The sequence below is a fragment of the Gouania willdenowi genome, chromosome 4 (assembly GCF_900634775.1).
Source record: "Gouania willdenowi chromosome 4, fGouWil2.1, whole genome shotgun sequence".
Classification (NCBI taxonomy): domain Eukaryota; kingdom Metazoa; phylum Chordata; class Actinopteri; order Blenniiformes; family Gobiesocidae; genus Gouania; species Gouania willdenowi.
Window position 1 is genome coordinate 13,675,156 of NC_041047.1, and position 27,380 is coordinate 13,702,535.

The 27,380-nt window shown below is 37.6% G+C and overlaps 1 protein-coding gene across 15 annotated transcripts in view; it reads left to right on the forward strand.

The window, feature by feature from the left end:
* The first annotated feature begins 10,252 nt into the window (after positions 1-10,252).
* Positions 10,253-27,380, forward strand: part of ptprsa (protein tyrosine phosphatase receptor type Sa) — a 283,168-nt gene continuing 266,040 nt past the window's right edge. For 7 of the 15 annotated variants that reach the window (XM_028444079.1, XM_028444078.1, XM_028444082.1 and 4 more), the window contains exon 1: positions 10,253-10,635. The gene's annotated coding sequence lies outside the window, so the exon portion shown is untranslated. The remainder of the gene's footprint in view (positions 10,636-27,380) is intronic. The other 8 variants (XM_028444086.1, XM_028444088.1, XM_028444089.1 and 5 more) reach the window with 2 other exon arrangements.

A 27,380-nucleotide genomic window follows, 5' to 3' on the forward strand; every position in this document is an offset into this window, starting at 1 on the left:
AATAGGTTTGATTACGTCAAGGTTGTACTTTGCAGCACTTCCTATTTGACAGGAAATGACCCATATTGAAAGGTCAGCTCAGGAAACCCCAAAAAAATGTCCTTTCCACCACGAGTTTGCACTTAAACACAATGAACAAATCAAATATATCAGGTTCATAATATTGGTAGAAAGACTAATAACAATGTTGACCGATATTTCATTTAAAGGCAAATATAATAATACATAAAATATAAAACGATAATATCACCCATCATTAGTTCTGTACTAGATTTTGTTTCCGAATCAGATTCATTCACCTGAGTGTCCGATCAAGCTGTTACGAAGGAAATCCACAAATAGCGGCAGATAAAGTAACGAATGAGGCAAAAGAGTAAAGGACTAAAAAAAAAAAATCTGTGCCAGGAGCTGACACAAAGCGAAACAATGAATAACAATGATCCATCTGACGGTGAGTTTATCAAGAGAAAATGATGACGGGTGAAGAGTAGGAGAATGAGCGCTCTACCTGTGAGGGCATCAAAGCCTTGTTGTGTCATATTCACTCACTCCACACCCACTCATCCCTTCAATGACTTTGTCTAATGAGCCAAGAGTCTTTCACTGGCTCCCGGATACACCGCTATCCTTGCACAACTATTTTAGGTCTGGGTTATGGACAATTTAATGCCCTGTACTGTGTTTCTATTTCTATTCACTGCTAATACGACCTGCGTCTTATTACTGTCATGTTAGCGCTTCGCCATCGTACTCCACCAGCAAAAGGTTGATCTGTATCAGAACCAAAACCAAGCTAGAGAAGACTATACAGGTCAGAAAGGAGGTTAATTTATGTAGTGAGGAGAGATGAAGGGGATTGGAGAAAAAGTTTTCAGCAAAATGTATTTTTTTATTTATGTTAATCTGGGGAGCATACTGTGCTTTATCCATCAGAAGAACTTTACTGAATACACAACAAGCCTGCGAGAGATATACTGCATATAATATAGTTACCATGGTAACTAACTAACTATACATCAAAAACAGCTCATAATTATCCTTTCTATCAGTCAATCTTTAAGTGCGTTTGTGAGTGTTTTACTACAAAATAGTTTAAGTAGTGATTCTCAACTGGTGGGTTGCGGACAGCTGGTCAAAAATAAATACATGCCTAGAGTAACTAAACCCATGCTTTCTCCTGACCTGCCACTAGGAGGGAAATATTAAAAAAAATGCCTTGATTATGGGCGCAGCTCCTGGAGCAGGAAAGACACGCCCAATCTATACCATAAAATCTCCAATGAATAATCTATGCTATGCTAACTAGCTACTCATTACTCAGTATACCTCTCTATTCACTCTTCTCTCAATCCAACCTACTGACCACAGATTGCAGAGCCCACAGGTGCTAGTTTTTTATCAAAGGGGCGGGGCTAACAGTGCTCGTTTGTGACTCAAAATGTCACATGATCTTGTTCTCAGCCAACAGCAAAAATCAATTGTAAAAATCAATTATAATAGCCGGGTTTCAACCCGTAGAGGGTCCAACTTTTAAAAGTGAATTACTTAATACCCAAATACATACAGTATGTATTCAGCAGAAAAAAAGTGGTTTTGGGGTTTAGTTACTCTTTTAATGTCTCTCATGTTGGACTTATTTTGAAATAAACTTTTCTTTTGACAGGCATGCTATGAGATGCATGTTGCACAGGAAAATATATAGATTTGTTTTTTTGTTTTTTTTTTAAAAAAAAAAGATCATGTGTTTGTTTTCAACAGCCATTTTTGAAAAACTCAATTTGGTTGCTTGAATTCTAAAAAAAAAAAAAAAAAAAAAAGTGGGCCGCTGTCACAGAGTGAGCCGTGACACTCATACTATAGGTAGTGAGCACAGTTAGCTATTGCCGTTAGCTTAACATCTTCTGACTTGGTGCCACCCTCATCATCATTCCATGTCTGTTATTGTTCTGGTTACTGGTTTCATTATGTTTGTGCACCCTCTTCAATAACCATGTTACCGGTCAAACAACTTCCACCGTGCAGGGAAAGGCCTACCAGCATTTGTGTGTTTGTTAGCAGCTAACTCACCACCATTTTGACTGCAGCACTTCCAGGTTTGCAGGAAACCAGAGGGACTAAACCAAGTCATGTAAATAGGGGTGTTTGGAGGGCTAGTGTTGGGACAAACCATTTGTACTGGGGTTTTTGTGTAATTATTGTTTGTTATGGATTTTTAAAACATTGGAGGTGAATGAATTTACATTAATGTATTATGGATGATTGGATAATTCATGTTTTGTTCTTTTGTCTGTTGTTTATGAGAATTTATTTTGTTATTGAGTTAATTGATTTTCGATTGGGTTTGGTTTGCCTGTGGGAGGAGTTACAGGTATGGACTGCCCATAAATGGAGGCCCAGTCTCAGTTGGAGGGAGGAACCCTGAGTGAGCTGAACTGATAAAGCAAAACAGAGGGTAAAGTAGATATGTACAGGATTTGTAATATTCAATTCAATTCAACTTTATTTATATAAAGAAAAATACAACAAAGTCATCAAAAAGCGCTGAAAACAAAATATAGAGTCCATAGTAAGACAGAAAGAACCCAACAAGATCCACATGAAGAAATCTCCAGTGGAACCAGGTTCAGAGATGGAAGCCTTCTGCTTCGACTGGCTGGGGTTAGTGAAGGATAGACCATCCGAGTGCTCCAGACTAGTTAAGCTGTGCACCAAAATGTAGCCTGGCATCCCAGTGCCCTTTTCTTTAGTGTTTGCTCAGTTAGTGTTTACTGTTTTTGGATTCACTGTAAATATGTTACACCAGCCAAAAAATAAAAATAAATGGAAAAATGTTAAACTGAATTCTGCTGTCAATTCTGTCTGCCTCCTCCGCTGCCGGCCATTGTACCACAGTTGCGATTTAATGACCATGGCAAAATGAGGGTCCCAGAGTGAAAGCAGTTGAGAACCCCTGATCTAGAGAACATCAAGCCTCTTTTGTTGAGCCTTTTGCAAGTAGACAAAGTATCTCCACAATATCTGATGCAAATTGCAATTCAAACTAAAGTAATGTAGGTATAGACACAGAGGTTTGAAAAAGCCATCCTCAGCTTTTGACACAATAGCGTATTCAAAAGTCGCTTGTGCTTTGGATTTTCAGAGCGACCACTCTGAATATTCAGTTCCTGGGAATTTACTGATGTATTTTTCTCTTTCTGAATGAGTCACGGTGGATCCCGGGGCGCAGTCTTCTACCTAACTCATTCTCTTTGTTCTCTTCACCCTTTCAGTGTTCAGAAATGGAGTCTTCCTGCTTTCTCTTGTGGAGAGATGACACACAATTGCAAAGACTCCAGGTCCAAGGTTGTTGGCTCATTCACAAACTGCTAATGATGGTGAAAAAGGAATGTTATATTACCATAACTATATTTAGGATAAATCAGAACATTTTATATTTTATAACATTCTTACAATTGGGAACAACTTTATAGACTTGTTAGTGTCATTCAGAGGTGGCAAAAGTACTAGTCTTGAGTACTTAAGTGAAATTATAGATACTTAAATAAAAAAATGACTAAAGTTTCTCCTTTACTTAAGCAACAGTAAAAAAGTACATGCTGCTACTAAACGTACTTAAGTAAAAAAGTAAAACAAATGTTCTTGATGGCCTTCAATGAAAAGACAGGGTTTTTAAACCAGCAAATTAGGAACTTGTAGAATACTGGTACATAGAAATAAGTTAAATCTGTTAATTTTGAATACCTGGAGAATTTAGCACTCATAAAAAACTACAATTTGTAAATAAAATGTGTAAAGAAAAAAAAAAAAAAAACTGCAAATGCTCCATAAAGGCCAGAGTTTAACATTTTTGAAGAATCTGTAGAAATAAATAAATGTAATCTGTTACCCTTTATGAACACCTGGAGAATTTAGCACTCAGAGAATATTTGTAAATAAAATCTTTTAAGAATTTAAATGCAAAAACTTGAAAATGTTAACCATAAAACTAAGGGGACCTACCTAACAGAAAAAAAAGTTCAAACTCCCAAAATGTTGCGTCTTTTTGAGGCGTCGTCTTCGAAGGTCTTAAAAGTAACGAGCTCATTTTTTAAGTGTAAGGAGTAGAAAGTACAGATTTGTTTTAAAAAAGTAAGGAGTAAAAGTTTAAACAAAAAATGACTTCAGTACAGTAACGAAGTATATTGTTGTCACCTCTGGTGTCATTTATAAATTCTAGTTGTATTAACTTTGCAGTAAGTGTAATTCAACTATGTAAATGTGTGTTTGCCTATGATTGATGTCTGTCCATGGTGCACCTTGCCATTTACCCTGAGTCAGAATGGATCTGCTGCCAAATTAGGGATTGGCCACCCTGATTAAGATAAAAGGCAATGGATTGGATAGATTGACACGAAATGTGTTTTTTCCACCTTCTTTCCTTCATTTCCCGAGTAAATAGTAGGCTTTAGAATTGAATTAACATTTTATAGATTTTTTGTAAAGCACCCTAATGAGCAAGCGACGAGTTTCTTTAAATAGCTTCTACATTTTTATGAGCCCTCACGCACGCTGAGATCCCTCAGGATGGGATTTCTTTGCTGTCCTTGATGCCACATAAAATGAAGAGATGGCCGTTTTTTTCTTGTCTGGGCTTCAAGGCTGAAAAACAATCAGTGAAAGGAAATGTAACTTGTCTCTCTCTCTCTCTCTTTTTTTTGAATCATCACCTGAAATACAGCATAACTTTTTTAAATGCCCTGAAAAAAGAGTGAGTGGGTTAGAAAATGGATGGATGTATGCTTTGATTGCAGTTCTGACCACAATACCTTATGGCACAAGTTCAATATGAGAGTTTGTTTTAGTGTCATATTTAACTCACTGTCTAGAGATCAGCAATTTTCAGTTATAAGAACTGTATTTTGTATTTGAACCCCATAAATAATAAAAATCTGAGTTGCTGCAGTTTTTTGTTCCAGAATCTAGATCACGTGTCAAACTCATGTCCGTGGGGGCCAAATACGGCCCTTTGGAGCATCAAATTCGGCCCGCAAGAGAAAGTGGAAATGACAGAGAAAACATGAATCATCGTGTAAATGAAACTCAACAACATTTGTCGGTGTTCACAGTCATTGCAGTCATTTTTATTGTTAAACTGTTGGGAAAAAAACTCAACATTTTTACAAAATCCATACATTTTCCTTAAATTATTACATAATATTTACCTTGATTAAATAAAAATTGTTCACAAAATGTAGGAAATGTAAAGCGAAGACCCTTTTGTGACTGATACCTGTCACTTATCACTTGGATATTGTTTGTTTCTTACATATACTTGGCTCAGGATAACAATACAAGGTTTTTGAAAAGCGAAAAAGACAAAAAAAAGGTATAACCTTGTTTTTATTTGACTAACTCTGGGTATAATTGCATGTAGTATAACCTGTTCAACTGAAGTGAATATAGAAAGTAAAATAAACAACTTTTTTTAATAATGTTTCAAGTTCAAAAAGTGCCACTCTGCAAATAGAACGCAAAAACAGATACTCACAATAAATGCTAGTCTAAAATAAAACCCAAATCATATCATCATGACATTCTTTAAATAAATATTCCTATCAGTGCATGAACTTTGCATAACAAGTTTTTTTTTTTTTTTTTTAAACAAACCCAGATTTAAGATATGGACATGTTGTTCTTATTCAACAACATTAGCTTGTAGACATTTTCTGAGAACAATTGAGACCTTTGGACATTGACTGTCTACTGTAGTTGAAAAAACACGCTCACTCGGGACAGATGTAGCAGAAATGGAAAGGCTTGTGATCCATCGACGATATATCTTGTGACGTTTTAATATCGCAATATCTTATCCCACAAAGTATTATCTCACCCAGAGCCAAAATACCAAGAGAAACCCACGTAACTTGGTGAGAGCATGCCAACTTCACACAGAAAAGGTGCCAACCTTCTCAACCTTGTACAACATAAACGGCCCAATAGACATTATCAGATGTATTGTATTTGTGCATTCAGGCTGTTGGACAGGTTAGAAGTTTTTGTCTCTGCATACATTAGATTACAGCTGAGTTAGGTTAGGGCAGAGGTGGGCAACTTCCACACAGCAGGGGCCACAGAAATGTGTTTGTTTGATCGAAGGGCCACATTATCAACATTCATGTCAGCATTTAGAATAATGACCAATCTGAGAGTTAACACAGGAAAGAACAATGAGTTTTTATAGTAATTTTGTTGCTTTTTGTGCATTTCTGTGGTCATTTTGTGTTTTTTTTGGACTAATTTTTGTGTACTTCTGTTGTCGTTTTGCTTGTCTGTTAGTACTGTGGGTTTACAAAGTCATTTTTTGTGTTTTTCTTGTCTTTTTGTGTACTTTCGTTTAAATTTTCTGTAATTTTGTGTATTATGAGTCATTTTGTGTATTGCTATTGTTGTTTTGTGTTATTTAGCATTATTTTGTGTATTGCCTTTGTCATTTTGTTCATTTTTGGAGTAGTTGTGTGTTTCTGGAGGATTTTCTGTGTTTTTCTTGTCTTTTACTGTATTGTCCTGCAATGTTGTAATTATTTGTATTAATGTATATATGTGTTTTATGTATTCTTGCTTTTGTTTTGTGTATTTTTCCGTCATTTTGTAGATTTACTTCAAGGCACACAAAAAATTGGACCGGGGGCCACTGCCAGTCGCCTATGTCTGGATTAGGGGCTTCCACATTGTGAACAACTGTTGGATAGGTCCTTGTTCTCATTTCAAGTCTGACAAATAAATTAACTCAAGGCGAATTGCAAAAATAAAGCAACTGTGCCTCTTTCAGTGAGTGAGCTTTATATTGGTAACCCTTGGATTGCATGTATTGTCTATTTCATGGTTGTTGCCTTAACCCTGCAAGAAGCTCCTGCAGCAGACACACACTGGCGTCTGTCTTATTCATTTGTTGTGCGGCTTGTTTTTTCATTGCTGTGCCTCTGTCAGAATTATCCACCTTGAAGGCATTGCAAGGTTACAGACATTTCGCCCGCAGACTATTACATTAACTGTTTTATTGATTGGTCTTTGTGATGTTATTCCAATATATGGTAATGTACACATGCATGTTGCATTTATTATTGCTCTATCAGTGGAGACTGTGAGGAAAAACTCATGTAGCATCAAAAATTAGCTTTGGTTTGAGCTTTTCTCCATTTGTTTCATGTACCATAAAACTGAGTTATCCTGAGCTTGTTATGTTTGCTTAATATTTCAACATAAATAAATGTTGGGAAGATAATGAAAACATCCATCCTTTAAAACTCAACTTTTTCCTCTGCTTATTAGATTAAAAATATAATTATAAAACATTGTAATGTTTTTGCTTGTATTCCTCAAACTATAAGCAGATACTGCACTTTAAAAGATGCTAACTGGTTAAACCACCCTGTAGTATGAATTCATATTTCAACATTCTATTTTGAAATTCAAATTACGCATTTAAAGGTGGAGTCTGTAACTTTCAGATTCCTCCCTCCTCCTCCCTCTTTGCTGCTCTCTTGCGCTGCCTCCAAAGCCCTTCCCTCAGAGGAGCTAACAAGCTAACGTTAACCCAACAGCAACATCACAGTTATATAACATGCACTGTTAAAAGCATATTACTGCAGCGCTTCTCTCTCTCAATGTGCACACACCAGTCCATCAGCAGCAGCAGCAACAACACAGTGATACGCACAGCAGCCCACACGGAGGCTGCAGTGCTGGCAGCGCGCACACTAACAAACAACCCATGCACTACAGAGTTCTAGTGTAACAATGACAAATCAAACAATGTAAATCAAGCAGCAGTAATTACCTTTCAAGCAGAAAAGTCACCAATTCCATTCCTGTAAAAAAGATGGCGCTCCAGGCACTACCTTGCTATGAGCATTGCTGTGTTGGCCATGGCGGAAGAGGGCGGGGCTGTGAGCAACAACTGTCAGACAGTCTATCAAATACAATCCTGGCTCTGATTGGTTCTTTTTGCTCGGTCGCAGTGCATTCTGGCAATCTGCCAAAGATAGCAGGAGCAGCAGGCGGGACTTTATGAGCCTGTTTTTTTCACACAAACAACTAGTTTCATGTAAGGCCGTCTTTACGTAGGCCATGTTTGCATGGGAGCTTTACTTCTGAATTAAACATAAATCTGAATTAAGTGGCTGGTTTGTTCCGATTTTAATTTTTAATTTCTCATAAACGCTTAACTTGGTTATTTGGGGCCCCAAAATAAAAAACAAAACAAAAGTCGATTTTTAATTTATTTGCAAGTCAAATATTACGACGGTTGGTAGTATCGAATCATTGGCACATACCAATACTGTATATAAACGGGACTCTTTACCCCGTATGTGCCACGGGGGTACCAGGGGGACCCATTTTTTAAACGACTACTCCTCCGTTAATGCTCGTTGTTTTCAGGCTGTAATTTGACATGGATATTCTATGAGCGGATGTCAAGAGCTTCTCAGAGACCTTTTTGAAAGGGAGGGGGGGGTCATTTCTAAATTTATTGTAAAATAGTCGTGTGATATATCATTTCAAAGGAAATTCTACGTAGATTACGTTTTTACGTCATTTCACTGAATTCTCAGGGACGTGGTACGTTTGACTGTTCATTTCTCACTCTATGGGTCAAAGTACATTTGACCAAAACATTGAACACTGTTGCTTCAACAACCAAAAAAAAGCAAGCTATTAATTGCAAAATCATTTGGTATGATTTACATATGCATATTGAAGAACAGAATACACATTCACTTTAGTGAAAACCACCATAACTCAAAGCAATTTCCTGATTATCAGGTTATTTTATTATGCCATTTGAATTAGGAACTATCTGGGGGGAAAAAAGGCATTGAATAACCTCTCCACAATGAGAATACAACTCTGTTTTCTAGGTTTCTTTGTTTCCTTTGAGATACAGACAAATGTAACATTAACTAATAACCACTCGTATCCTCTCCCTTGCCCCACCCACAGGTTCTCAGTGAGCTCACCTCACTCTGCTGCTCTTTGTCTGTCTTCACCTGGCTGGATTCTCACTCTCACTCGCCATCTCTTATTTATCATGTCTGCTGTCACTCTAATGGCCCCTCCCCCTGTGTGCTTTCCTCTATCATTTCAACAGGTGTTACTCATCAGCTTAATTCTAGTGTGCTGATTGGTGGTTTGTAATTGTCACGTGCAACCTTGTCTTGGTTTCAAACCCCTAAATAAGTGACTAGCTAGGTATAATATACTTTATTTTATTCCACAGAAGGGAAATTTATATGTTACAGCAGCCAAAAAACTAGTGGGGTTTTACAATGAGTAATATTAACATCAATTTGATACCAGTTATTTTTAATATTGACAAAACCATGAATAAACTGTGGCGAAGTCATGGACTGGATGTTCTTTACCTGCAGTAATCATCGCACAAAAAAAATGTACTTGAGTTTTTCAGATGCAGATGTTGCACAAATAAAGAGATTGAAGATTCAAACTGTTTATTGATCATGTTCACAGTAAATACAATGAGATTCTTACTTTGCTGTCCACGCTGGATACCGCAAAGATTAAAAACAAGGAAAAGAAAAGTAAAATATTAATGATAATCATTTAAAAAGTAATTAAAATATATATGTACATACAGTAACTGTACTTGAGTGCAAGGTTAAAAAAAAAATAATTAAATAAAAATAGAACAAAAAAGAACAATCTGAAATAAAGTGTATTGTTCAGTGGGAGTATAAATGGAACTGAAGGTGGAGCGTATTCAGTTCTATCAGCTATTGAGCTAGTCCTGACTTAATACTGTCAAATTAGAGTATTTATATGTTTTATACTGCTATCTCTTCAATGAAATGTGTAGCCTACTACTGGACCTCACTTTGGTTAAAAACAGACGGAAAGGGAAAGAAAGAAAAGTGAAATTTAAGTGAAATTATTTTTAAGGCTGGCAAGTAAAGTAAAAAAAAAAAAAAAAAAAAAAAAAATGAACAAAAAATATAAATATATTGTGGTAATTGTGCTTGTTTTTAATTGAAATGTCATCGTTAAACTTCAATAATTCATGAAGTAACAACCCAAACTTGTGAAATTACAGAGTAAGAAAAACTGAAAATGGATGATCATCAAAGGAATCTCAGGCGGTGGAGGATGGAGAGATCCGTGAGCTGATGGGTGGTTGGAGAGGGAGGGCCGGACGCATGACATCATTCCCTCAGCCTGCGTGTGTGTGTGTGTGAGGGCTGTGTGCGTGTGTGTGTGTGTGCTGTGCGGACACAGCTCCGGTTCTCCAAGTGCGCACGGCTGCTGCTGCTGCTGCTGCTGAGGGAGCGACTCCTCCTGCCGAACCGAGCGCGTCCTGGTCAGTCTGCGCTCTCTCTGTCTCTCTCTTTCTCTTTCTGGGTGGATTTTATATTTAAAAAAAAAAAACAAATACAAAAAAGAAAAAACTGACATTATCAAAGCAGGTAAAAAGGAATCCGTGCACCGCATCACCAGACCCGGACCTGCCGCTGGGACGCACGTTTATTACCACAAACCCGAGGATTATTGTTTATTCTAAAAACAAAGAAAGAAAAATGAAGATGTGAGGGTTTTTAAAGCAACGAAGAAAGACGCCGCTGGAGCTCTGATGGTGAACAAAAGGTAAGCAGATGCGGTCTTTAATTTGTGACGATGTGTGGCCACTTTTTCCTCCAAAAACCTTGGAATTTCAATCTTAAAAAATACCCCAAACTAAAATCTGACCATGTGTGCAAACCGCGTATTGAACGTGTGTGATGTCTGCAAAGAAATAGATATATTGGAATGTTTAGAGAGAATAAAATAGTGTAGATTGTTTTATTAAAGCTGATGGAGATACTCAGCGGGAGATCTTCATATCTGACTCGTCCACAAAACGCAAAGTGCTGCTGCTGGTGGAGCAGGGTGTGTGTGTGCGCGTGTGTGTGTTTGTGTGCCCACCACCCCAAAAAGCAGTGGGACCACCATTCAATGCTTATCGTTTGGATTCTCCTTTTTCTAAGAGCAAGTAGGCATTGTTGGATGCTGCTAGATCCCGTGGAGGAGGCGGTGAATATGCGCTGATCTTTGCAGCGATTCTTCCACAGAACAAAGACTAGAAAGATTTGTGAATTCATATTTTTCTTGTTTGTTTTTTTTTTTTTTTAATATGGCTTCATGCACACAGTAGTGCATCTCTACAGTCTCATTGACCAAGTCAATCTTAAAGATGCTTTGCTTTAAGATCGACTGATCGCACCACAGTCTTTGGACTCTGCACCTGCCGTTAAAATCCCACCATAACCAGTGTTTCCCATCTGACCGTGTGATATAGGCTGTTACACGGTATGTTTAGATCCATGCTGTTGGACTGGTTGATGTACGTCCTATGAATGGGATTTGGCTTTTTGCGCATCACGTTCCCAGAGTTGGGTTCGATTCGAGGTGCGCCACCGAGTGTTTCCACAGAGCCCCACGAAAGGTGGAGTCGGCTCGGCACAGAAATGTCTACGACAAAGTGTTGCTTTTGCTTTGTTGATGGTTTAAACTGTGAAACCAGGAGCTTCTCTTGTGCAGGGATTGGTTATTCCTCATGTCCCCAAAGCCACAGTAGAATCCTGGAATCACCTCAGTGTCAGATTGGGACTTTAATACAGATTTGACACGTTTTACTGATTAGCCTTACATTCAGGTTCACATGAAAAACACATATAAACATATTTGGTTTTTGATATGTTAAGGTTTAATTTATTCAGACAAGGTTTTTCAGGTTTTTTTTAATTTATTTATTTATTTTTTTTGGTCTCTGACATGTTTTGACTGACAACTGCCAGTCTTCCTCAGAGGTGACATGCCCTGATGTGTCCCTATATGATTCCCATGCTTTGATGCTTTCCTTATGAGAGAACTCATAGGGACACATTGGGGCATATCACCTCTGAGGAAGACTGGCAGTTGACAGTCGAAACATGTCAGGAGATGAAAATGGAAAAAGCTTGTCTGAATAAACAAAACCTTAACATATATTTAAAAAAAGAAGAAGAAATGAAGTTACTGGAATTGTATTTAGTTCTTTTTTTTGCAATATGGGAATTGGAAAAACTCAATTCACACACACACACACATATATATTATTTTGGCTTGATTAAAAGCATGTATATGTGCATGTTTTTTTTTTTCTTTTGAGATTGTAAGGCAAGATACATTCTCTTTCTCCATCTTTGCTCTGGCCCTGTTCCATTCCCAACGAGCACATCGCAGATCTGCAGAGCTCATAAAAGCAGAGGGAAGAGAGCACAATATCTCACCCGCCTGGTGGTTGTTAAAAAGAAAATGCCTTTATTCATTTTTTTTTTCTCTGTTCCCGTGGTAACTTAGTTACAGCCTTTTTTTTTAATGGTGCTGGGAAATAGCTCACAGGCTTGCAGTGTTGTGTAATGTAATCAAATTTATGATATTGCTGTGTATTACAATTCCCAGTTATGCTCCGTCATATGAAAGATTTGAAGCGAGTCCCACACCCCCCCCTCCCCACAATCACTGCGTACGGCCCTGAAGCTACTGGGCTTATGTCCACGCGTGGTTTGTGAAAGATGGAATACACACACACACACACGCACACACACCATTCCTGCTGCATAAAGTGCTCAGGGTATATCTTTCAAATTGCATTTGCATTTATGACACTATGCTAGCCAATCACATCTCCCATCTACCATTAGAGTAGAAAGTGTACTCCTCTGCATGCATGGGAACATTAAAATCTGTACAGCTGAGCACCAGGGCTGAAACAATGTAATACAGTGACTGATAGGCTCCCTATAGCCAGGTTTAAGGTGCGCCTCTTGTATCACATCCTCTCCACATCTGTCCAACACTGGCCTCACAGGAAAAGTCCATTTACCATCCGCCCCGCGAGCATCAACATGTTGATCTTCCACCTTTTATTCTAAAAGTATATCCATTTTAGTTCATTAAAGTGATGGTAAAGTTGTGGTTTTTTAAATGCAGATTCATTATTATTTTGACATTATTTATCTTTGGCTTTGTGGTATCTGATTTATTTGCTGTACATTGGATATCATAAAGATTAAGGCAGAGATCTCAGAATAGCATTATTATTTATCAGTATTGTTTAACCATCCTATTAGCCTCAAATATTACCAACACATTTTATTTTTAGGGTCAGTCTGACCCCATGGGTTATTTGCTTCCAGAAAATGATTGTCAGAAAATTGTTGAATTTGTTTATTTGTTGAATACATAAATAAACCCCTTGATAACGAAACCTTGACCTGTTCACTAGCGCCACTATCAGGGCAAACTTTTTAATTATAATTAATTTATCTTGAAAATAATTCAACCAAACATTTCCTATTTTGGGGTGCACATTCATGAGTCTCACAGAATGAACCATATTGATTAATGTTGATGACCCCCCCCCCCCATCATAAACATGAATATTTACATATTTATTTATTTTTTGTAACATATTATAAAGTCATCCATCTCAAACACATTTTCCTCTACATCACGTTCACTGTGAAAGAGCAGACAGACGGATGAGTTTTACACAGTTAAAACAGCTTGGGGTCAAATTGAGCACAGAGGAACACCACTGTACGCAATATGTGTTCAGCACATTGAAAAAAAATCATCATGGTAATTTTATGCTTAATCAATTGTTTATCAAATTAGGAAGCCTTGAAATATGAAGCAAAAAAATGAAGTCAACTATTATTTTTGAATGATAAACATTAGGGGGGTCTAATTGACCCCAAGGATAATATGAGGGTTAATGATAGATGCTGCTATGGAGCGAAATATTCAATTTAATGAGCTTGTACCTTTTTTATTTATTTTTGTCTTTTCTTGTTTTTGGTATGAAAAAGTGAAAAGTTCAACTTTGCATTCCCCAGATGGATGGCATCTTATTTTAATGTTTACGCCAAGCACCCTATGTATTCATATACTATATATATACAGTATATATATAACATAATGCATGATTTGATGCATGCAGCTTAACACAAAAAGACTCATTGCTCTCAAAACATTTTTGTATCCGTCATCTTTATCATTAAAAATAAGAACCCTTTTCGTCTAGTTTATATCTTAATTTTAATATCCCCACTCCAGTTATGTGTATTCAGTCTCCCTGATATTAAGATCCTAACAATCACTATGACGGCATCTAGTCGTTTATTATCAGCCTGTGGAAAGACAGCCATTACTGGAGTCCTTCCATCATACTTAATGGCCCCGACACATTTTATTAAGCGTCACCACATCCAGCATCTATCCGTAGAGCGATCAAATGCTTATGTTGGACAGGCACCACACTGCACGAAACAAGTGATGTACTGTCGATTATCTACAGATAGGAATCAGCGAGGGATCATTTAAAGCCATTCTTTTAGGGGGCCAGTAAGGCAAAAAAAACCAGTCTATTCTGTTATTCGGCACTGCTTTTTTAGAGTGAAATCAACCGAGGTCACAATTCAGCTAAAGGAGTCTCGCTAATAAATGTAGGGTTGATTTTGCCTCTGTCTTTCTGGTCCTCTCTTGCTTGGCATCAATCAACCAGACTGTCTGTATGTATGAGATGAGTGATTGCATGTCGTGTTCAAGCATCCTTTGTTTGCTCTGATAGAAAAGCTCTTCCCAGCTGGACGGCCAAAAGCAGGCAGATAAACAATGCAACCATAGCTGAAAAATACACTGATGCAGAAAATGAGGCTATGCTGCTTGTACAAACTAAACCATATGTGTCAAACTCATGGCCCGGGGACCAAATCCGGCCCTTTGGGGCATTTATTTCGGCCTGCAGGAAAAAGCAAAAATGAATCACTGTGTAAATGAAAGTCAACAGTATTTGCAGGTGCTCACAGTTAGGGGTGTCCCGATCCGATATTGATATCGGATACTGGTCCGATATCTGCCAGAAAACGCATATCGGATTTCATCAGACTGGATCTCAAATCTCCGATTAATATTATTTTTATTCATTTGTAGAATACTGTAGATATTATGCTGAAGGTTGACATGTATGTAACCAATTAGTTAATAATAAATAGTCAGTTTTTCTCATACATACTGTTGCTGACTATTGTTCTCTGTTTGAGTGACATCACTTGATAAAGCCTTTTCTAACATTCCACACTACAAAATAAGTAATAAAAGTATGTATGATTCGTGCTGATATTGTATCGGATCGATATTGGTATCGGGTCAATACTCAAAGCTACAATGTCGGTATCGTATCGGAAGTGAAAAAGTTATATCGAGACATCCCTACTCGCAGTTTTCCCAGTGCTTACATTGCTGAACTGTTGAAAGAACTCAAAATTCTTACAAAATTCTTCAATTTCCCCAAACTTTGACATAATATTTCCTTGACTGAAATAGAAATTGGTCACAAAATCTAAAAAATTTAAAGTGTGGACCCTGTTGGGACTGTTATCTAACACTTATTGCTTGGATATTGTTGGTTTCTTACAGAATTAGTATTTAATGTGTACGTAAAAGTGTACACTAGCGCACAATAATGTTGAAATTACATAAAATCTGTGGATTTTTTTTTTTTAATATTGATTGTATGATGACGATGATGTGCAAATTTACATTGTTAGTTAATTAAAACACAGATATAAATTATATAAAAGAGAAATTCTTCCACTAATTCCACTGTACAGCTCCACAAAAGCCATAACGTAAACCACAAGATTCTGGCATCCATGTGCAAAACGTCTTGCATCTTTTAAAAACTGGTTTGTCACTTTAAATGGTGCTTTATAAGCTCTTTAAAGGAAAGCCTTGACTGTCAGAATGGGGGCAAAATGTACTACTCACAAGTGTTATGAAAACTGCCCTGGTTGGAGCCCACGGAGCTTGGCACTCTAATGGCTTTGGTATGTACACACACGCTCCAATGTTTGACAGAATAAAACAAGATGATCCAAGAATAATGCACAACTGTCTTCCATTGTTAGAGAGAAAACAAGGTTCATAGATGAGGGTAAAAGCATGTAGCTCTGACTCTCGTTGTGTCGAGTGTCAAATTGAATTTACCAACACTTTTCTGTGATGTCTCTTCTTCTTTTCTTTTTTTTTTTAAGTACTTTTTCATAATCCATTTCCCAAATATGTGGTTATTAGTTTAACTTTTTTTTTTTTTTTTAATTATATTTTTTATTTAGGATTTATATATGGAAATCATTCATTTGGTTCAACCAAGATTACATTTCTACTGGTTGCATGAACATGTCCTATTCTTTTGGTTTTCAATTTTGATTTTGAAAGTACAATGTTTAGCATTCAAATACTCTTTAGTCTTTAGTCGAGAATAATAGCTAATGTGTGAACATGTTGACCAGGGGTTCCCAAACTGGGATACGTGTACCCCTGGGGGTACAGGAGCGCATTGCAGGGGGTACTCCAAAACATTTAATTAATTTGAATATAGACGGGAAACCTTCCTAGTTCCTTTTTAGGCTATTTTTTGGACAAATTCATCACAAACTAACAGTTCAATTGCTCAATAAAATACCTAATTTTCTTGTAATTTATTGAAACAGGATTATTTTAGGCTGTCGAGGCCATTTTATCACACTTTTGACAATAGGAGACAATCATTATCTAGATTGTCCTTGCATACATTTTCTTACTATTGAAGTAATCACAAAAAAGTTGCATGGTATTTTGAAAAATAAATAAATTCCACTTTAAATTCCACTAATTGTTTTGAATTTGTAGATTAATTTTCGAGACGCATTTAGGAGTTTAGGAGAGCCCGTGTTCCACAAATAAAAAATTATTGAGAGAACACTTGTGATTTGAAGAGGGGGTACACATGATTTGTCAAAAATGCAAAAGGGATATATGGGACTAAAAATATTGGGAATCACTGATGTAGACTATAGTATCTATTAAAAATGCAGGTATTCTACAAAGATATATTGCACCAAGAACCGATCGCACTCTTGTAAACTGTTTTTTATAGATTGAGTATCAGTATAGAGAATTGGATGGACGAGAATAGAGGAATGTAAATAGGACGGGGGTGGGGGAGTTGGGAGGATATCCCAATAACAAAACCGTACACCTTAGATGTCATTGAAGTGTGATGGATAACACTAACGTATCCCTTCCCTCATCTCCTGATTGAACCAGACCGATTCAAAACACCAACAGGAGCTCCATTGTTGCCATGGTGGTGGGACGTTTTCTCAAAAGCAGACAATTAGAAAAACCTTTCAGTGGATGAGATGAATGGACATTGTTAATGGGAGAATGCTCTGTAGAGGCTTATATTCGCCATTGCAGCCTCTATCCACTGCAAAGGGTTGTAATTGTTGAAGGTCACACCAGCCTTCACCCCCCACTACCACCACCACAGCCACTTCTTCTTACTTATGCTTATGACAAATCCAGTGGGTAGCGCCGGATGTTTCCTGCCAAGCTGGTAAGTGGAAGCTGATTTGAGGTTGGGGTCAATGAGGCTGATGCCTTGTGACAATAAAACATTGTCTTGTCTTTCCTGTTTACTTCCACTTTGCATCATAGTCAAAGGAATCATAAAGGATGAATCATTCATTTGCTGTCTTGGATCTTGGATAGCAGTTCATATTTGATTCAGGACTATAGTGTATAGTGTCAGGCACGAAACTCTTAAAGTGTGGTTGTGGTGGTATCACAGAGAGGCGGGGATGGTGGAATTAGAGATTATCAATGTCACACAATAGCTGTTTGAAATTAAGACATAAAGAAGGAAGCTTGGTGGTGGCCTTGTACATTTCATCTGCAGGCCCCTAATAAAACCCTCACCAGCCCGCATTGATCCCTCCCAGAATAATCCATTTAGACTGAGCGTGCCTGGCCATGTGGGGCCTCTTCAATTATTTATGGGGAAATGCTGTGCATGCTTCCGTTGGGATGCAACAGTGTGCCCTGAGAAACCTGTGAACTGCAGATTGCAGGAGAGCAGGGGGGACATTTGGAAAAGAGGAAAAGGCAAATGGGTGGAAGGAGAGATTTATGATGGAGATAGAAAGGAGGTGAGGTTGAGAATAAAAGATGCTTGGCCAGTGAAAGAAATGTTATGAGCTGAGTAGCGCGTTAAAGGTCATGGGTGACGAGAACAGGATCACAAACTAAAATCAGTCTAAGAGAAATCAGTGTACACCTTTGGGTTCATGAGAAGGATCTTGGGACACAATAAAGTAAAAAACTGAGTGATATCGGGAAAAAAAAAAAACGCTACAACAGCAAAAAGGTATCATTACAAAATTGATTGCATATTTGAAATAATCTTAAATCAAAGAAAAATAAAACAAAATTTAATCAGAATAAATATTCAAAAAGGATTGATAAGTATAAGTTTAATTCTTCCTCATAACCAGACCAAATGTTCATGCATATAAAATGGATTAATCCCTTGTATTGAGATCATTTAAATGTAACTCTAACTGAAATACACATTTTTCTTGGTTGTACGAATTAGAATTACAATAAATGTATCCTCTTAAATTATAATTCCCCTCATGAATGCTGAATAATTTCTGTATATCTATTGGTAATGGAAAATGTTTAGCTTTGAACATTATTTGAGCTGTTCGATCATCTGTAATTTGTCAAACATGCATCCAAAAAAAGCTAAAGTGCATTGAACGGGAGGTATGATGAAAAAAAATCACTTTATAATGGTTTTGCTACAGTGATATACATCCCTTTAGCCTCATTCAGAGGGCCAAAGTGTAAAAAGTTCTGTTTCCTCCCTCCCTTATTATTCCACACTTTGTAAAAACAAAGTCAGCTCCAAACGGGGCAGTTAGATTTTGCCCACGTTGGTAGGTGACTTCACCTAACACGCCTCCAAGAATGTGAGCTCCTCCCTCTCCAACTATCTAACAGCTAAAACAACACTGCTGTTTAATATAGAATATATATTATACTTTATTGCCATATATGTAAATACAAACTGCACTACTGGACGCCCAAACTGCACTACTTTTTCTGATGCCGATCGTGGGAGTCACTGCTTGGGAGCCACAGACCCATTGTTTACACACATCAGCTGTTAGCACTCCGTGCTAATGCTACACCAGTCTATGCAGCGAGACCCGGTGTAGTGTAAGGAGGAAACAATGAGGATGTTTACGGATTCATGGCCGTCAGCGCTAACAACGGACTCGGTTGTGGAAATGGACAGTTTACAAATTTTACGCGGACGACTGAGAGCGATGAGGAGAAAGTCTGGCTGTGTTTGTGTGCGGAAAGGAGGAGCTGCTGCTGCTGTGAACTGCAGCAACGCGCACAATTACTGCACGTTGTTTGATTGCGTCATCGCGTCACACGTTACTATTCGGCCTTGCTTTTAACTCACCAAACCGAAGGCTGAATGTTGCTTTTTTTGCAATTTTCGGCCAAATATATTCGGTGGCCGAATATTCGGTGCATCCCTATTGGTGACTGTTGTATTTATAGTTGGTGAGAGTATGGAACAGTAAGAGTGTGGACTGATCCAACTCATTATGAGCGTAAATCTGGGAGAAAATAATGAGGTGTAGATGAAAGAAGAGTGAGCTATAGAAAGGATTTCTGTAAATACTATCCACGAAAGATGACTTGATGAAAAGGATTAAACTGAATCAGGGGCAATTACTGGATGGGATAAAAGAATAAACATTACACAAACGATAGAGGTATAAAATTACCTTAAAATAAGCATAAGATAGTGAAGTATGTGAAGAATGATAGGTGGGGAGAAAACAGGAGATTAGCTAGATGATCATCAGAGGTAGAATTATAGATGAGAAAGGATAGAAGAGTTGACTGGAAATGAGGCAGGAATAGATGGATAGGAAGAGGGTGGGGGATTGGACCTTTTTAAAGCAAGTCATGAACATCTATTGATCATGGGAGAGTTATGGTTGCCATTGTGCTAAGTGGAGACATGCCAGCGTGCCTGATCGGTCGATCATCATTTCGTCTTCCCTCAACTTGGATTCAGTGTTTTGAAGTAAAATAAAGTCCCTCTCTAGCGGTGGTGGCCTTTGCTTGACAATCAGAGATGATCTTGTGATGCACTTTGTTACTCTACCTCCTTCAATTGATCACAAGAAACATGATTCCACCTTATTATTGCTAGATTTGGTTCCTTGCTTTGATGACAGATGTTTTATCTTCCCATGCACTCTTCTAAAACTGCACATGCACTGATTCCTCTACTGATCTTCCATTCTTCTTTGCCTGGTCTCAATTAGCAGCTCCCACAGCTCCCATAAATCCAGGCAGATTTGTTTTACCTGATTCCCTTGGTGTAAATCCCAGCACGCTTTGAGGCTTTCCTCACAGTCCGGACTTCTGATCCCACACAAGACAAGTAGAATGGAAACTCCATCTGGTACAAGTCGAGCAATTATCCAAATTTCAAGATGGCACCTCCTCTTCACCGTTGGATGAACCAGAACAAGATTTTTTTAATAGGACTTTTCTATCTTTATTGATTCTTTTTGTTCAATCGTAGTGTAATTTATAACAATTGGTTCAGATTCAGAATACTTATTTGAGGAGTTCTTTTGCAAAAGCAGATAACTAAGTTTTTAAAATGTTCAGTAAATGTGTTTCTTCAAGATTTTGGTAACAGTTGAGTAGCTTGGAGTATATCACCTCAAAAACTACTCCTCACTTGTCATTCCCAGGTCTTCTTCTTGATTTCAAGACATACAAAAACCATAAACTAATAACCATTCTTAATGTAAGGGTATAATATCCAAGTAATAGGGGGGAAAAGTCATTTACACACAAAAAGAGACCAGATGCTAAGTATTATAGTGGTGTAGCTGTTACCATTAATCAGGTTTCTGTTTAATTAGTAGCTTTTCGTTTTCCACCGCATGACGTACACCTTAGCAGCCACCAAGGAATTACTATTTGTGTAGAGACATTGATTATCAGATTCTAGTAATTGTTTTCTCTTTGCTAGATTAACAAACCAATGTTATCTCTAGAGGGTAACTGTAGCAGTCTTTATTGGCAGCACTACCCAAACTTCAAATACAAACAGGATGCTTTCTACAAGTTCTATGGACTATCCTGGGCAGGAAAACAAAGAATTGGAGAGAATTGACTCCTCTGTATACCTCCTTTTTAAACCAAGGGACAATATAACAGCTAACTTTGTCAAACACTGTGAACATCTCGAGTAAATTGTTCCATAAACAAATCAATAGTTGTGGGTGGTCCCTTGGGGTGATGCATGCAGGTGATGTGTGTGTGTGATTCCTGTCCGGTGCCAAATGATCAATGACAGACGGGCGGATGGCTGTGCAAGCCGCGGCATTGCTGGCATGTCAGGAATTTGAGTGGTTTATCTTTTCTTCTCTTTTTTGCAGGATGTTCCAAGAGCTATGAGGCGAGAAGGAGAGTGTATCTCAGCTGTTGAGGAATAGATAAATAATGAGAAAGTGCAGAAAGGGTGTTGAAGAGTCTCTGAAGCAGCTTCAAGTCATGCTTTGCAGCTCAGGGGGTTTGAAGGATTTGGGGGAATAAGCTTGAGTTGTAAGCATGCTTTTTTATTACTCAGATTCTGTTTATCTCCCTTCAGTAGGGCGGATACAAGTCAGACCTTTTACCTTTTTATTTGCTGGCTTTCAAAGATTAAGACCAGGCAATCTACCTTTCTTATTCCCCTCCACATTTCCTGGCAGAACTGTCACTCCCTTTCCAAAAAGGCTGCTTGGGATACTCCAGTTTTCTCTTAAACTGTCTAAGAAACACAATAGCTTCTAAAAGGATGTGAAAGATTTATCATTACAGATGTAGTGTAGTCTATATTAAAGTGTGTATAGCACACGCAAGGGATCTGTATGAACTAAGCTGTTTATTTATTTTCATATACCTGAGGTAGTTTTTTTTTTTTTTATCCATTTATACACATAACATCTTTCTACTTTTTGGTTCTCTGCATGGTTACCCAAAGATATTATTTCATTATTTATTGTATTTTAAATGTAATTTTTTTCACTTTCACTAAGCTTGACAACTGTTTTAGAATTTGTTTCCTTTTTAGTGCATTCATTGTCTTTTTTTTGGCGTTACTTTCTTATCTCATGAGTCAAAAGGATATTAAGATTTTTAGTATTGGGAAATTTTGTCTTTGTATAGGTAATTTGCAGAAAACAATGTTAGGATCGTGGTCAAAAGTTTACATACATTTGTAAAGAGCATAATGTCATGGCCATCTTGAGTTTCCAATCATTTCTACTACTCTTATTTTTCTGTTATAGAGTGATTGAAACACATACAGTACTTCTTTGTCACAAAAAACATTCATGAAGTTTGGTTCTTTTATGAATTTATTATGGGTCAACTGAAAATGGGACCAAATCTGCTGTACATATGTTTAAAGTTAGTTAATCAAAATCATTATATAGATTCTTCACTAATGGTGTCCATACCAAAAATGTTGTCTGTGTGTAACTGAATATTATAGTATTGTAGTACTCAAGACCGGTCTTGGTCCCGAGATCAGATTTTAAAGGTCTTAGTCTTGCCTTGAACTTGAAAGCATCTTTAATTGGTCTTGTCTTGGTCTCGCACTGCCCGAAATCGGGCTATTTTTTGTCAAGACCGGTCAAGACCACTGCTGATTTCTGCTGTTCTTCAACTTTACTAATGTTATAGAGAAGAACTTAGTAAAATGACAAATATCTTCAATTCATGCGTTACCTTTTTTGTGGTCTGTCAAATGTATTTTAAAGAAACTAAAACTAAACAAAGAATGTTCTTTAACTCTTCAACCTTGTCGTGGTTTTTGAAATAGATTTTTATGTTGGGTTGTCTCTGTCTCTGTCTTGACTCGGTCTCCGCTCCCAAAAGTCTTAGTGTTGTCTTGGTCTCCGGCAAGTCTTGATCTCAGATAATGTGGTCTTGAGCACAACACTACCTAATATATATGATTAGAGTGTACTTGGCGTTAATCTGTTCCCAATTGTTGGGAAGGTATTTAAACATTTAGGAAAATCAGAATCTATCTGCTCATTTATTGGTACCTTGCTGTTTAATATTTTTCTATCCTATAGTTTAAGCTGTTAGCTCATACCAGCTTCCGAAGGCAGAAACATGGTGCTAAAAGAAAGTAGAAACAAGCTTCTACTTAAAAGTAATTTATTTCTCCTGTCGCTTTGCTGGGTGAAGAGGAAGTGACAAATGCGAGCTGGTTGTTTATGAGGGCTGGCTAAGTGCTGGCAAGGCTGATTTTCTCGGAGGTAGTTGGCTATTTGTTTAATTCATGTCCTTGGGAGATGCATTGCTTTGTGGCATCGTGTGTGGCAGGCGAGCTAATGAGAGGTGAACCTATCCGCTTCTTTTTCCCATCTGCTTCTGCCACGTTTGCTCACTGCTCGCTCCAGCTTTCTGCCCCTGTCCCTCTTACTTTTCTTTCCCTGATCTCTTTTTTGACCCCTTATTCCCAATCTTGGTTCCTTTTTGCAACTTTTTCCCCACTAATCTGTGTCTTGCAATCAGATAGGAATCAATAAGAATAAAATCTTTATCTGACTGCCCTGCTTTTTCACACAGCTGTTACTTCCTGTTAAATGAATCAGCCAGACCTTTGATGAACCCAAAAATCAAGCCAACAATTTATCAAAGCTGTCAAGTGTATCACCTTCATTCCTTTAAGAAATGTTTCACACATCCATACTTGGTACACAGGTCATTCATGTAGCAGGGCCAGCCGTTCCGTCTGCTATCGCTACATTTAGTATTTGAAAGGAAAAGCTGCTCAGTAGTGCTGCATCAGTGGATGTTGGCTCCCAAATTGTCAGAAAAACAGAAGGGAGTAGAAACATTGACCCTTTGGCCCCATCAGCTCAAATACATCCTCTACTTCCTTCTTTTACTCCTGCATATCTTTGTAACGTGCTGTTTTAATTGACGTGTCGGAAAAAAAAGACTCTGCTTATCTCGCTGACTGCTTTTGTTTCATGTCATGAGTCATTTTTTCCCCTGTTGTTCCTTGTCCATCATTCTTTTTCACGCTGACTTTACCTTTAAGGCATGGGTATTCTTCTCTCTGCTGCCTTCAACTCAACACTGCCTCCATTCACTGAGCAACGTCATTCTATTAAGTAAAAGCACAGCATTGGAAGAAAATTGCCCCATTTATTCTGTTTAATTCAATAGCATTGTGGGCTATTGCAGATTTCTGAATATGTAAAGCTGCTGGAAACAGTAATTTAAAGATGGTGTATTCCCCATATATCAAACACTTAAAGATCATTTGCCTGTAAAAAAGATGTAAAAGGTTGAAGTTGCCGCTCGAACGTTTGTTTTGATCTACACTGGAAACACTCTCTTATTCACATTTTTGAAAAAGTTTCATGCATTGCATTGTGGGATGTAGAGTCCCGTAGACAGACGAATAGAAGTGTTTTTACTTCATTGTTACTGTGATTTCTTGTGTTTTTTTTTGCTAGAAAAGGAAGACACTGATTCACTTGACACTCTTTTTTGTTGTAGTTTGTTCCCAGCATTCCCTGTAATATCACTTCACTCTGCAAGACATTCAGTTTCGTTCGGATTTGTATTTCTTTCGTGTGAATCCCAAAATAAACATCTGCCATCATGTTTGGTCACAACTTTCAGACCATGAAAACATTAGAAATGTGTTGGGAAGTCACTTTGGCAGTTTTTGGGTGAAAACCTCCCCCAAAAAAATCATAATAAGAAAGAAGTAAAAACACTTCTATTCACCTTTCTACAGGACTACACCTACACAGTGTTCACGGTGTAGATCAAAGCAAACTTACAAGCAGCAATTTTGATCTTTCACATCTTTCTTTTTTCAACCAAATGAAGTTCGATTTATTTATCTTGGAAGCCTGTCTTTATCTGATTAAAACATTTGTTTCCTGCAGTTTTAACCAACATAAATCGGAATATTGGTATTATCTTAACTGATAATTGAATTAAGTATAAAAAGTGCAAGTCATGTGGCCTAATAGTTGATAATTTATGGAAAGAAAAAAAAAAGCCAAGATGCGTCTTCGAGTCATTCACGACTAATGACCCTGCTGCCTGTGCCAACCCAGGCCTCTAATTTTAATAATTTACTCATTGTACTTAGCATAAAGGATATCACAGAATCATTTACAAAATATGTGTAATGGTTTGTAAATGACTTGCAGAACATTAATGATCCCTGAACAAAGTATCCTCCATTATTTAGCAGGACATATACATCATTTTTAATAATTGATTTTGAAATAATAGAATCCCTCCTAATGATTATTGTACATCCTTTGTAAGGAACATTGGGGGTAAGTTGCGGGCATCTCCTCATCCATTACTTATCTATGAATCCATCCGACATAGTGGAGATAAGTCTACCATTGGAAAAAGCTTTCTGTCTCCTCTGATTCCTCTGCTCTAAAGTGCATGAAGAATTAGGTTTATCTGACACTGTGGTTTGTCTTTGCGATGTGCAAGTGCTTTAGCCTTAAAAAAAAATCAAAGGAATACTATCCACGTAGATCTGCTACGGCCTCCTGAGATATATCAGTACACTTTAAGTCTTGTGTGCTTCCTTCCATTTCATTGTGGTCATGAGCAGGTGAGTGAGGAAGTAATTGGAGATGCTACAACCCATTCCAGACCGGAGACATTCTAATTAAAAGGGACCAAATCACCAACACAAATTTCTACATTTTGTGCCAAACCTGCAGCATTTAATTGGGGGAAAAGAAAGTGTTACAAAAAGCAAGAAACAGAAGTATTTTGCAGGTGCCCTGGCAGACACAGACTCTATCCTGTGCACACATGATCAAACGCAGACGTGAACTCACTGCCTGAGTGGGTATTGACCTAAAACAGATGGAACACTTTTTAAATCAGGATTCACCAACTACCAGGTCGTCTCGAATGGACCATGTGAGGTTCTAGTCACCAATGAGCTCCATCTAAAATCTGATTTACTTTGGAGTCAAACTCACAAAGATAAATACATATGGATTCATGTGGATTTGTTGTTTTTTTTTATATTTTGATAGCGCTTCAAGATGACTATTGTTGTAATTTGCGCTATATAAACAAAGTCAAATTGACTATGACAGATGTAGCTAGTACATGTTGCACATGATAAAGTTCTTTGTGTTAAATTACCATCTTTAAATATATTTTAACTGAAACCTTTAAATGTTTTTAAGTGTTGCAGATTTGGTGTGTGGGTTGTGCTTTGTTATATATGATATAAAATATTGTCACATTTTACAAATGTTATGTTATACGATTAGTTAAAAGTTGTCTGTTAGTAGCTAGTAAAATAGCAAGATTGTAATTCTCTATAAAATATAATGAAAATGAAACTGCATAAATTAGGAGAAATAAAGTGTTGCATGTTGAAACTTAAACATTTCCTACATTTTGAAGTTACTGCTAGCCTTTCTTATTATCTTACCCTCTAAATAAAGTGAAACTGTGAACATTTAGTGTTTAAGAAATGCTTTTTCAACTGGACCCCTGCTTTATATGTATGCAAATAACAAGACAATTCTCATACCAGATGTTTTAAAGCATTTTCCAATGATTTTTTTGCTCTACAACATTTATATGTGCACTCATCGGGCGTGGTGTGCTGCTCCTAAGTCTAACCCCAGTCCCACTAAACATTGATAGTCACCTGCCATGTATTTTTCATGACTCTAAGTACCAACCACTATACCCCTCCCCTTTGTTCCATTCCCATTCCCACCCTGTCCTGTCACTGTGAGATGTGGCTTTAACCTCCAGTGCCGTTTTTCACCCACGCCCTTTGTTTTCATCTATTGTTCTTGAAAGCGATTATGACCATCAGACAGGCCCATTAAATATTTAGCGCAGGCAGGCCGGCTGCTTCCACAGGCTTCACAGAAAAAACACACCACAGATGTTGAAAGTGTCTCTTTGTGTGCTGCAAAGATGTCTTTAGTTTCAGAGGCCGTTTCTCCACGAGACGAATATTGGCCCTTGACTCACGATGTGTATAGAGCATGTGTGTCTGGAGGGGCATCGCTAAGGCATGTGTGCGTCTTTGTCCTTTAGCATTCCATAGATACTGTTCTCTGTGGCTTTTTTTGTGTCAAGGCACTTAATGCATATTTTCTTTGTGTGTGTAATCATTTTTCTGTCCACTGTGCGATGTTTCCTTTTCAGCGGCTTCCCCATTAATTACTTTACTCTTTAATATTCAGAGATTTACACGCAAGACTAACCTCTATTTTTCCAGCTAAAGGAATTGGAATCATCAGTTGCTTGAATGAACAATATATACGCTTCTCTGCTATTGATTTATTTAACAACACTCGGCCACTATAGGTTTACAAATGGTCTTTTACACAATAGCAATA